This window comes from Idiotropiscis lumnitzeri, chromosome 21 (assembly GCF_059441095.1).
Source record: "Idiotropiscis lumnitzeri isolate Australia: NSW breed Sydney's pygmy pipehorse chromosome 21, RoL_Ilum_1.0, whole genome shotgun sequence".
NCBI classification, from domain to species: Eukaryota; Metazoa; Chordata; class Actinopteri; order Syngnathiformes; family Syngnathidae; genus Idiotropiscis; species Idiotropiscis lumnitzeri.
Window position 1 is genome coordinate 10,616,914 of NC_142411.1, and position 14,168 is coordinate 10,631,081.

The window sequence follows — 14,168 nt, forward strand, 5'->3', positions numbered from 1 at the left end:
TAAGGAAATTTTAATACCGCAATATTAAACAGACCTTCCGGCATGCTGCACTGGTAACAAAGACAGGGACAAAGTTTCTATTGCTGAATCTTTGTCTTCACTGTGCCAATGCCCACAGCACGACACTCATTTTTCGAAGCAGCAGGCCCACCATGCCCCATCAATGGTCTCATTCATTCCTCCAATGTGAATGCATCGAAAACATCCAGTTTGATTATAGTCAAAACAAAATGTGAACAACGTAATCAACAAAAGGCTTTAGTATGATACAAAAGTAATTGTTGATTGTCACCCTTTTTCAGCTCATGTCTAATGTCTCTTAAATCGGGAATAATTTAAATGTAAATCATTGGTATCATTGGCAGCTGAACGCTGTTGGCCGGCTTCTCAGTCTTCTAAAAAAGGGATACGCATGCTCATATTCGTGTAAAAAGCACAAAAAGAGAACTCAGCACGACCGCTACATAGTATGAAGTAGACACTAGCCTACGTCTGGTAAATTTACAATCTTAATCTGTTTGAAAATTGAGAAACAGTACTTCTCACACGTATGAAAAAACAAAACACATGGCCAACCATATCATCCTTAGATGCTGGCAGAGCTGATGTCGTGCATGATATGGCTGACGTCTGCATGACGCAATGCATGAAAGTGGTTCGAACTCTGATGTGGAGCTGTATTTTACCAGATAATTGGTCCAATTACAAATTTAACCTCATTGGTCCGGAGAGATTTGTATTTTCATAAATGTTGGCCGCTGTCTGCAGACCAGACAGAACGCGCCTCTGATAGAAAGAATGAAGAACTACAGGCTGTTATCTGTTCTGGTGCAGGAATAGAGAGAGGAACTTAACAAGACTATTATTATAGTGATCACTAAAATGTGTAATACGTTGATTCAACGTGAATTCCCAACCGTATTCATGCATACACAAGACAATACCAAATAGACCTCAAGGTAAAGACCAAATACAAACCTGTAACAGCTGTGCTTTTCATCTATGGAAAAGCCAAACTGTAATCTTGGTACTACTTTGTGAAATTTAAAACTCCTTCACTGCCATTGACGAGTGTAGAAGCCAAAAAGTGCATTAATTTTACCTGGACTGGTAGTGAATGATTAAAATAGAAAACTAATTGATCATTTATTTAAACTACTCCATAATTAGGGAAGAGAAGCAGTGCTAGATTAACAACATGCACAGTGCTGCTTCATAATGTACAAGAGTGTCTTTGATTCCACACAACATCTCCAGAAGAGAAAACCACATTTTATGCGCACGAACCAAATTGCTCCAAACTGTGCCTCTCGGTTCACACAAAACTAGGATCAACTTTGCAAGACAGCCTGCTCAGCTTTTAGTTGCCCGCTTTTGAAAACAGCAGTTGACGTGCCCAAGTGTAAATGTGCGTGTGTGTGTGCGTGCGTGCGTCTACAAGCATGTACTAGTGGTGGTGAGGCGGCGTGTGTGCGCAGGAAATCAAACATTCTTTAGTACCGCAGGCTGCAGCTGGCGGCTGATGGGAAACAGGCAAGGGCACAAGTTTCCCAGGTTGACCCATTCTGTTCAAGAAAACCGGGGTACAATGGGAGGTCTGAGAATCATGTACAAACAAATTGCAATTAAGTTGGTCCAATGTGTAAAATGAAAATAAAAACAGAATACAAATATTTTCAACCTACGTTGAGCTATAGTCAAACTGATGATTTTTTTTTTTCCACAAAATATTCTAATTTTCAATATAATGCCTGCAACACATTCCAAAAAAAGCTGGGCCACATAGGGCAACAAGAGATGGGGATAATTGAGGAATGCTCATAAAACACCTGTTTGGAACATTCCACAGGTGAGTAGGTTAATTGGTAACAGGTGAGTGTCATGATTGTGTACAAAAGGAGCACCTCCCATTTTGCCATGAAAGGCTGAAGTGAAGTGTTGCTCTCGAGAACGTACTTCACACGCATGCGCTGAACAAGTAGACACACAGCCCAAAAAAAAACACTCGCTCACAGTGTGGTGAAATAAAAGCAATGTTGGACAATAAATATCATTGCAGTCTGTGGACACAGAGAGGAATAAAGTATAGCCAGTTTCCTTAAGCCTCCGGGACCGAGACAAAAAAAAAGGAGCATGCTTGGAGAATTGTGAGCAAAGAAGTATATTGTGAGCAGACTGAATTAGCATTTAGCAGCCAACACGACCACAGGTAGGTCACCGGATTGACTAGCGTCAATATGTGTATCCCCGAAGTGACACTTGACTACCGATGCTCAAACTTCTTTTTCCTAACAGAGGAAAAGAACCGCCTTCTGGAAACGTGTGATGTGGTATGACAACTGCACATTTCCAATTATTTATGCAAATTGTAGAAGTCACCATTAATGCTGAAAGGTATATTCGGGTTTTGGAGCAATATATTCTGCCATCCAAGCAAGATCTTTTCCAGGGATGTCCCTGCTTATTTCAGCAAGACAATGCCAAAACCACGACTTGATTCGTGCATCATGCATAGCATTAATGTGTATGTATTAGGGATGTAAAGATGAATCGAAAATCGATTTATGGATAGAATCTGCTCAAAATATGCATCGATATAAAGAATAAAAGAATCGATTCGCAACGCCATTGTTTCATGTCTGTGCTATAAATTGCACACCTGCAATACTAATATGATGAAAACTTCCCTTTCATACCAACACAGCAGTGATAAACGAGCATTTATAAAGGAAAACCTTGTGGCAAACCCCCGATTTAATTTACAATAACAATGTCTGACATAGCCAGCTATAGTTAGCACGCACAGGCTACGTGTGCGTCTGGTGGAACATCGCATGCGATGTCCTCTTGTGGTACGCTAACATAATGTTGCGTCTACTGTGGATTGTGGCGGCGTTAGTCAGCGAACTGACGTGTATTAAAAATCAAAACAGTTTTCATATACGCGTGATTGAAATCGAAACAGCAAGAGCACAATGCTAACTTGCGAACATGTACTGCGTGTTGCGTTCATGGAGTTGGAAATTTCACGACCCAAAGTACAACATGACGCATTTGCCATAAGCCATTGAAGCAACACTCGACAATAAAACATAACATACCAAGGTCGTTAGAATATATTAATTTACAGTGCTAAAAATATTGGGGGGGGGAAGGGTTAACAATTGTGTTTTGCTGAGCATTGTTATTCCCTAGTTTTATGACATGCATCACGCTTGAGATTTTTTTCTCTCTTTCTCTTATTTTTTAGGCACATACCACATTTTGAATGTGCAAATGATATTACGCATACTAGATAAGCAAAACAAAACGTTTTTATTCAGGTTAATTAAAAACAAAATTAAAAAAATCAATTCAAGTGATGATTTTGGTTTTCTTTAGCACGGTGCATTTCCTCAATTTTATTCATATGATTTCAGTCCCTTCTATATTTAAAAAACTGTATTGGTGCTTAAGAAATGTTTAAGATGTTTACAAGTATTTCTTTTAGTAGTAGTTTAGGTAGTTTCATAATAGTAGTGCAACTCGGCATAGTGTATAGTTTTTGGTTCCATTTCAAATTCACGTAACATTTAGACGCTTGTGCTCAACATCAATACGCATTTTGTTTGTGGATCGCTGCAGCTTCACACCGACCGCAATGAGATGAGTGTGGTGGCATTTTAATACAATAAATAAATAAAATATCGAATCGAAAGCTTGAGTGAATCGTTGCATCCCTAGTATGTATGACGACCGTGTATCATAATGCCGTATCATTTTGTTTGTTTCAATTCAGATCTCTTAGTATAAAAATTTAAGTAAATGAAAGTAATTTAATGCTGGTGTCGGGCCAAAACATCAGAATTCACAAACTGTTAATTTCCTATTGAAAAAAAAAAATCTATCCTACAGCTCAGTCAATGTGTGGGTGTTTTTTTTAACAAATTACTGACCAATTTAGAGTGTTGAAAATGGGTTGTGTTCTTTGATAATACGATCTGTGATATGTGTGATATGTTTAAGTAAGTTTACCTCGCAATTAAGGTTGAGCTATATGACAAAAATTCTTTTTTTTCTGATTTGGATTATCCCAATTTTTTTATAGTGTTTTTAAATAGCCAGTTTTAAAACATCTATGCCCTAGTGAAACGCTGTTCAAAGCACATATTATTATAATACTAAGAAAAAGAAAAATGCTGTAACCATCCCGTAAGATCTCTCTCACTTTAGCCACAAAAAACACAAAATACATGGGGGAGGGGGATCATTTCATTGCATGAGTTCAAGACCTCGGAAAAATAAAATTGCCACTGAGGCAGTATATAAAACGCCGCTCTTGGACAGAAAAACTCTTGCGACATACATTACCTAGCAGCCGAAGACAACCAAAAAAAGAGAGAAAGAAAATCACATACTGAATCGCAATTTTGAAGGGGAAAAAAATAAAATGATAGAAATTGCAATTAAAGTCGATGAGTTCCCCCAAATCATTCAGTCTTAAGTTTGGCTACTTGTAGTTTTGAGAGACAAAGTTTGTTTCTGAAAACTCACCTCCTATGTATATTTCCACAGCCAATACATAGGAGCAAAGTTTTAGCTTAAAATAGATACTACAACACCCTAAACATGTTTTGTTTAGAAAATGTCAAGAAATTCAGAATTAAAGATTGTGCAAGCAATCTGCAAAAATGAAATATGAAGCACAAAAAATGTGTGTGGCAATAACAGGGCAGAAGGGCATGCAGCAGCTTTTTTATTGCATTGTGCAAACAATCGCCAACTGACAAGCCCTAACAGCATATTTGGAAGGAGGAAAAACCTTTACAAAATATTGCTGTCTTACAAACACTGTGAGAAACCAGAAGGAAGGGCGGACATTATATGTAAGCAGGCCAATCAACACAATGGGAGATACATAAAAATGCATGTCATGATGTAGAAATGGCTGAGGGATGCATGTCTGAGACCATCTTAGACTGGGATCTGACCCAAGCAAAAACTGAATAGCTATTGTCTTTCTGCTCCATATAATCTTATTATTCTCAGCGCAGAATGTCTGGTGGACGTGTTACGTTTGGACTGCCTTTTAGACGGTTTTAATATTACTCGTTGATGCTTCCTCAGATCCTCTCCCAAAAACAAAAAGTTAACCGCACAATTGCTTGAAAATTGACCAGACTGATTTGCGGGGCGAACATCAAGGGAAATGAATGAGTCTTTTATTTTTGGTTGGATTATTTATTAGGCTTTACATGATCAGGACTCACCGATCAGCGAATTTAAATAAAGTGATAACAGATAACAGATCCAATTCCAAGATGGATCAACATGTTATTAATAATATTAATAACTTATGTACTGTATATCCTTGTGTATTGCATATTTATATTTAATACATTAATTTTTTTCTCAAAATTATATAGGACCAAATTTAAAAAAAAAAAAAAAAAAAAGCCAAATTATTCAGTGGGGAAGAGAGCAACCCCAAACACAAAGCATCTTCATCTGCATGTACATTTATCACTGGAACGGAACAATCGCAGCAACAAATTGGTTCTGGGTGCTGCGAATATGGATGAATAAAATGATTAATTATAGTCTCGAAGCAGACGCAACAAAATGAGGGCGTTCTGTGAGAAATCTGGTGGTGCACGTTTTCTCCCAGAGACACCCCAGAGGCATCTTTCGTCTACTGTGCTATAAATTGCATCAAAGTTGCATTATACCCTAATGTCACATAAACATTTTAAGAATTTAAACAACACGTTAACTGTTGCCCATGCACCTTCTCACATGACATCCCGTTTTGCCCTTGGTGGCCTGAATCGCGGTTGCCGTGGCCGGAGTGAACATAGTGTAAACATTGCCTTCGCTTTAGTTCTACAAAACAAAGGAAATGTAGAAGGCGACTCAGGTGAGGTTGAAAGCGGAAGTAGGATTTTTAAAGGGCAGATAAGGCAGACAAGGGAGATAGTGGCTATAAACATGAAAAACAGTTTCTTCCGGAGAGCCATCTCCATGCTGAACTCTCGCACACTACCCTTACCTTGCAGAACTGCAACATTTATTTAATTTCAAAGTTTTTTTTTTGTTATTATTTAATTAATTCAATTGATATATTTAATTGAATTTGTTATATTGCACTGAAAATGGGAGCTCTCCAATCTCGTTGTACAATGAGTACAATGACAATTAAGGGTATTCTGATTCTTGTCAAATATTGCTCAATGTTTGGAACATTGGAACAGAAAAGCTCAGAATGCGTTGTTGCTTTGGGTCATACAGGCGACAGCAGCATGAGGCTAGACGAACTACATTTCCCATGATTTTTAGACACGGAAGCAGTAAGTACTTCTAGTTCTAGTACAATGAAAACAGACGTGTTGCTAGTGATTAAATACGGATAAGAATGAGAACACGAAGAAAGTAGAAAGGAATTTGAATTAAAGGCCAACTGAAAAGCCGACATTCATACAGACATAAAGCACTACGGTTTATAAGGTTAATTTTTGAGAACATTTAAAGAATTTTGTCTGAATCGGTCCTTGACACAGAAAAGGTTGGGGACCACTGCTTTAAACGATTCTTAAAATAGTTGATTAATCTGATTAATTAATGGATTAATTTAAGACACCTCTTTTAGGTATTTCCCACACCTAATTACAAGGGTATTTTTCCCCCTGAAGGGTTTTGGCAACTAAAACATGCTTGCTTTTTCACACAACTTCAAGCTCAGGAGCACAGGGATTCATGCTGGTAATTTTGTCCAGCTATATTTGAGGCTCGGATGGCAGTGTCGTCTCTCAACACTCTCTACTCGGCAGTCGAACACAATGAGATGGTTTGCCCTGGGGCGCTTAGCGATGATATGCCAAGTATGCATCAGTCAAATCTTCACCCTTTATTGCCTTATGAAAAGCACTTCCAGTATGTCAACATGCTCTTTGAAGCACACAGACTGCAGGACATTAGCAGAATTTTTGTCTTTGGGTCAAGTCACTCCATCAATTCACTACACCACTTGTTTGACACGCATGCAAAAGGCGTCTTAAGCTATTTTTTTTAAACACGACTAATACATTTTAACTGAAAATGCAGCGGTAAATTAGAAAAAAAAAAATCATCCCTTGCTTCAAGCAAGTCGTAATTGAAGTAAAAAAATATTACTCAGTCCACAACATATATTAGAGAGATCATAATATATTTTTTTCCAACTGATAGCACTACAAAAAGTGCATTATCTCTCAAAATGAAATAACAAAATGCATGTGTACACTAAAAATATTTAGAAGATTGCATGTTTTTAACATGTATATGAGTGGCACAATCTGAACGTGGTGATACTGAAGATGACTATCGAAGTAAACATGTACATCCATCAGATTTGAAAGTGTATGGGACACAATATTTACAAATTTTATTGTATTAAATAATAAAACAGCTATGTCGCAATGAAGTGTTTCTCGAATTAATGCACATTATGATGGATTTAGCATTCTGCTGCCAGATCAAATATAGCGGACACACTCACGCCCAGAAAAGTGCTCTATGTATGGACTCTTTGTATCGATGTTAGCAAAGTTTCATGATTACAGTCACCATGGCGGCTAATGCTCTCCTTTTATTGGCTACATAAACAACATGATGTATTTTATTTGACCATCTATTGGTGAGCTAAACTGTCGAGCTAACCTAGTTTGCTTAGGTTGACAGAGCAATCATGTGTCAGATAGATGGAAGGAAACAGACGTATCTCATCTTCGAGTTCCAAACCTTGCATGTTGCGGCTGTATTTTTCAAGGCAGGAGAAAAGAAGAATATGAAAAGGTTTCACTCATGTGAAGTTTGGGCATCCATGATCATATAAGATTTTCCTTTAAAAATCATTGCTTGGTCAGATCAGCATATAAACACAGTGATGTTTGATAAGTGAGATTAAGGGGATTTATGGAAAGTATGAAATAATGAATCAAATGATCGTAGACAAGTGCATAATTTGGGCAACCACCCAGAAAAATGCCTATTTGGTAAATCCTCCTTTTGTCTCTAATTTTCTAATTCCGTTTGAAGCTATTTTGGACTATTCAACTTTACAAAACATATCCAATTCAGTCAGGTTTGATGGTTTCCAAGAATGGACAGTCCGCTTTAAGTGGCACCACAAATTGTCAATAATATTGAGGTCTGGGGGCTGAAATGGCCATTCCAAGACGTCTTTGGAACTGGTTTGTGGGTTAAGTTTGACTGTTCTCACTGTCCTTCGCTTCTGCTTATCAGGGATTTTCCTTTGACACTTGGGGCCTTACCTAGAACTGTGATGTGGTCTTCCATTTCCTCACAGTAGAAACTGGCTGATGAAATTTCTGAACTAGCTTTATGAATCCTCCCCTCTAAACCATGATGTTGAAAAACCTTAGTTTTCGGGTCATTTGAGAGTGGTTTTGAGGCTCTTGTGGTGCCACTCTTCAGAGAAGACGCAAAGAGGAGAAGAAAATTGCAATTAGCTACCTTAAATACCATTTGGCTTCAAATGTGTATGTAGGTCAAGGGTCAATGAGGTTACCAAATCATTTTTGTGATGCATCATTTAGTTGATAAAGGTATACAAATTAATAAAACAAGGGGTTCTATAAATCCTATAAACTTCATTTCACTTCTCAAATATCACTGCGTATAATTCAACTGAAATTGTTCAGCCGAACAACCAATGATATTTTTTTTTACAGGAAAATCTTGAAAATTATCAAGGGTGCCCAAACTTTTTCATATGTCTATGAATTTCTTACTTTCACTAGAGAGCTTTATTTTTTAAAACCTCATGAAAATAAATTCACACAGGTGTAAACGAGTAAACACTAAACTGAGCTCCCACTGTTGGGCTAACCAACAGTTTGGAAAATACAAAAACCAGAGCGATTTTGCAATCCAGTTCAAATCAGCAGCAGTGCGTGTTCACAATCTGTCGGCTGCTTGCCTGGTAGAGAAAATACTGTACATATGCTAATGTTAGCTGTTTATTTGCATTTTACTTAACCCACCGTTTAGTTCAAGCTCCTCAGGCATGTAGCTGGTGCATGTCATGCAACCATCCTTGCACAAGACGTTTTCCTAAGTGTCGTATTGAGTTGACTGGTCATTGGTTTAATAAAATTAAGCCAAATTTGTAATCAGCGCAGGTTGCACCTACACGATGCGCATGTCAAACCTATTGAAGGCAACTCATAAATGTGACTGAAATCATTGAAAACAAATTATTAAAAATAAAGAACAGCAAAGGTAAAACCTAAATTATTTTGATATTAGTGTACAAAAATCCAGCTATACATGTGTATGGAAATTTAATTCCCATAGTGGCAGAATAGTTATTGGTTCTATTGCGGTGACCTCGATGTGCTTGGCTGAGAAGAAAACAAGCAGCCGGAAATGCTTCCTGCAGCTGCTAGGAGTATCATTCTCCACCTTGAGGCCAACCAAAAGACAAACAGCAGCTAAGTCATATTACTCCTCTGCTGCTGGAATACCATTTTGCCTTTATCCAGCTCCCAAGTCATTCAACTCACACTTGTCTTTAAACAGTCTGTGGGCACTTTTGACCTCACATCAAGACAGACAAGATACATATTTGCCCCATATTCTATGATCTTTGCAATCTTGAGAGTTGTGATGTAGGGTGGGCTGCGTATCAAGAATTTGCAGCACAGGACATGTTGTGGGGTCTGGCATGCGTGAAAAGGTTACTGCCGATTACAATGTCTAATTGTTAATTGTATGAGCTTAATTGAGTGTTTCTACAGAGTGCAACTGTGCAATAAGCCAGAAGGGCACAAAAAAGTTTCAAGGTCCTTTATAAAAGAAGATGGAAAAAAATAGTTCAACAAAGAATTGTGAGCAATTTCCAAAAACGGAAGGTTTACCCTTCTAAACAATAAGCTCTCCTCCTCCCTCTTTGCCATCTTTCATACACTATAAAGAGTCTTATAAAAGTGGTGTTTAATGTTCATTTATCAATCAGCATCTTTAGTCGTCTATATATGGCCTTTCAAAATATCTTGCCGTAGAACTATCTGGCAAAGAATTCAATAATCAAAGGGATTAAATAAGTACGTCAACCATTTAAACTGCACATGTATCTCTGCCCATTTGTCGCATGGTGTTGCACAAGGTTTTGTTTTGGAGCCCTTGCTGTTATCATTATACTTGCGGCCCCAGGTTCCATCTCACAAAAAAATAGAATTTCCTTCCATTGCTATGCAATGGCGGTCACATCTGTGTCTGGCTGAGCAAAATTGCGTTGTAATTTCCTGCTAATTTATATAACACCATAGGGAAAGCGCTTTTTTCCAGCTGTGGTCAAATGTGCTACAAAAACAAAGTTGAATTGTATTGTATAAAAAAGGTTTAAATTTAAGACCACAAGTTTGTCAGCTTGTTCTGACATGAATTATTTCAAAAAAGTTTCTTTTTTGTTACAATTTTTTTCTGTTTCGCAGTTTGAGGAATAGGAAGCCAAGCAGGTCAATTTACCAGACTTGCGACATGAACTCTTTGAGACATGAAACTACAAACTGTTAAAGTGTTATGTTGCCTTTTTTTTTGTTGTTTTTCAATTTGTGGTTTTGAAGTAACGTTAGCGTTTTGTCGCAACTTCACGCTGTCTGAGAAAAAGATTTGATGTGTTGGTGACATCATTTCCAGATTACCGTTTTCTGGTTGATGACTGACTTCTTAAACGCAAACCATGGAATTAGAGTTCTCTCTTTGATGTTGTTTACATCCACGCTCCTCTAGCAGTGCTATAAATTTGTATTTGTGGATGATGTAAAAATACGCCCGCAAAGTAGTAAGTGGCGTTTCTGTAGTTAGATAAACCTCCATTCAAGTCGCTTCTTGTCACAGAAAAAGCCACAACCTCACTCTCTTGTAGCGCATGCACAATACACAGACTGAGCTCACCCCCACTTTGCCATGTCATCCCTGTGCCCTGCAATGTCTCATCTGAGACTGTTTTTACATTATATGAGCTGTTGTTATACATAAAACTATACTGTTAGCACTTTCAGTATATTTAACTGTATGGAATCCTTAGTCTCACAGTGATTGCGACTACAGTGACTTCTAGGGGGAGTTTCTTAAAGTTGACATGGTACTCTGCGATGCATACAGTACATCTGTCATAAAACACAAATACACAGCTGGTATTTCTACAGGCAGACCTCAATTGCGCTGGAGCCAGGAAATGTCAGGAGGGACACAACATTGATTGTACCCCGACTGGCACCAACAGGTGTGCATGCGAGGATGCCAGCGCTTGACAACGGGAATGAACTGAGCCATAGCGCACATGCTACCAAAGCAGTACAAAGGGAAACGCACCAAAAATATTGGCCCACCGCCAATTATATATGGCACACAGATGAGGATGCACCAAGTATTACCCGATACGAACAGTGGAAAAACAGCGAGGTGATGACGGCATAACTTTAAATGATTTTCTGAACAAACTTTTAAAAAAACAATTCGTAATGTTTATCAGCTCCGTTTTCTATTATACAAATATAGTCAACGTCAATTGCTCACTTCTTCAGAAACAAAATAAATAAAGTGGATATTATAAACACAGTTTTTTTTTCCACTTTCTCTCAGGGCTGTCATACAATTGAGCATTGAGCACGGAGGGGGATTCAAAGATGTAATCAACATTACGAATGGCAGGTACAGTCCAAATCGAAAATTCATACCCTGTACTGAATACGCTGTTCATACTACGTACGCCTCTAAATATACTGTCAAATTAGTGACACGCAAATTTCTCAATAGAAAATGTTAATGCGAGCTAGGTTGTCAGTAAAGAATATTATTATAATTGATTATTCTATTGATTAATTGACTAATTGGATGCAATTAAAATGTATGACAAAAGCTTTTTTCTCCACGATTACTGTTTATGAACCAATTTTTGTTGTCTATTTGGTATTGTTTACCGATAAAACAACAAAATAACAATTATGCATTATCACAGGAGATGGAGAGACGTACTCACCAACCTTTTTGAAAGAGACTCATTTATTAGTGCGGGCATTGTTTTCCAAGGTAAAAGCAGACATTTGCTAAAGTCTTATTTTGATTAAACGTAAGTTAATCATTCTGTTTTCATAAAGTGCAACAGAAATCCGAGATAATGTTGAAACTGAGCTAAAATCTTGGATAATATCAAGTTAAACAATGGCTCTAAACGATCAATTAATTTTGATGCCTCTGTTGTGTTTTTTTGGGAGGCATACGAATGTAAACATTCAATGGATGGGGAAAGAAGTGAGCAGTTCAATATATTTGAAGATGTCTTGTCTGTCGGAAAACTCCCAGACTATGTACAGCGAGCCTTCTTGCAATATCATAAGACTTACTCGAATACCATAAGATTTCCCACATATCAATTATTATTGTACCGTTCGAGTAATATTGTAATAAAGCCGAACTATGAGCTTTCAATATCAACACATCCCCACTGATGAGACTGAGATATTTCTATATGGAAAACCCGGGTTTGCCTGATGGAAATGTAAATTCGGCCCGTGATTGAATTGCTAGGAAAACCTTTGGCATGGGGCCAAACATAGTTGCCAATCATGGCCATAGGGGAAGGTTCCGTTGGAGGGTGGTGTACTCGTGCACAACAGCTGCAACTCATTAAGCAAAATAAGAGATCCCCCAATGCTGCTTTGTCATTACCTGGCCACCCAAACCATTGCTATTTGCTTGTACAAACATCTATCACACAAGACAGAAGGGAAATCGGGCCTCTCATAGTTACACTATGCAACAACGATACTGATTCTAATTTGACTTCTCGGAAGCCCAGGTGCATATACCTCCAGGATGCAAAATGTGCACCATTTTCTAACCCAGAAGCAAACTTTACGCAACCAGGATGTTTGGGGTCGATCAACGATCAAAAGGTTTGAAAAAAAAAATAAACTGATACTCGAGCACTGATTCGATTTACTCTAGTCAACCCTGCCATACTGAAAATGCACTGGTAAAAATATTAAGTGAAACCCCCAATGGTTCTAAACAATTACTATAAAAAATTGTTCTCAATTAGCTTAATTGATTTTTTTTGTCGACCTTTTGTTTTGTTTTTTTAACTCGGCTGATAGTCAATGAGTTAAATAAAACATGAAATGTTCAAATTTTGTAAACATCTCCTCTGCCATTTATCAAAAGCAAATCGACAGTCATTCTGATGGCCGGGGCTTTTGCTCAAAATGTTCCATAGCTGTAAATAGGTCCAGTTCATTCATGCTCCTTTTTGACTCATATTGGAAGCTGGCTGCGTTGTACAAGTCCAGGTTGCCCACAGACCACAATGATCATTTCGCCCTACATTGTCCACTTTTCACTTGGTGTTTATGTAACGTAAGCACATTCTCAAATCGGTTTGGCTCCTGAGCAGCTTCACAGATTCGGCCCAATCTAGGCAAACTTTATTGACTTTACATGTAATCACGTGGCTAGAATAGCTCAGCTCACAATCTGCATGACTGCATTACATCTTGTATCGTTGGATAGCAAACATTTTGTGTATCTGTCAACAACGGGGCTATTTCAATGTTGGTTCAAACAACACACCTGCCCGCTGGTTGTGATTAGCTGAATGTGTGTCATTGATCACATTTTGGATAAAATGCAAAATATCCAACAATTTCAATTCACCCAAAGTATAAGCACAAGGGCTAGATGCAAAATGGAGCAAAACGTTGGTGTTGAATTTATATCCAAACTCCACTACCGCTGCAAACAACAAACAATTGCAGTAGGGTGGACTCCACTGTCTACCACATCCTGACAATATGCTTTCAGAGTGAGACGGTGAGGGCGCAAGGGAGTATAGAGCCTGAGGCCCACACTCATACTGATAGAGTGCTAGATCAAAGCCATTTCCCATGGTTAGCAAGCACAACAACCCGAGAGATGAAAGACTATGGGCAGACTGTGGGAGAAACAAAGGACAGGGCAGCCTCTCCTCGGCATTTGCAAACAGCTCCGAATAAGTCGAGCTTTCTGTGATGCATCGAGGAGGAAACATTTGTGAGGGGGGTGGGAGACGACAGGGTGCCAGAATTTAGCAACAGGATAAGCAGCACAGCGATAACCCTGCTGTTTGCATTGTATTGCGGGGAAAAAAA

The 14,168-nt window shown here is 38.3% G+C and overlaps 1 protein-coding gene across 2 annotated transcripts in view; it reads right to left on the bottom strand.

The window, feature by feature from the left end:
* Positions 1–14,168, bottom strand: part of tab2 (TGF-beta activated kinase 1 (MAP3K7) binding protein 2) — a 49,623-nt gene that overhangs the window by 21,128 nt on the left and 14,327 nt on the right. The gene's annotated exons all lie outside the window — the stretch shown is intronic.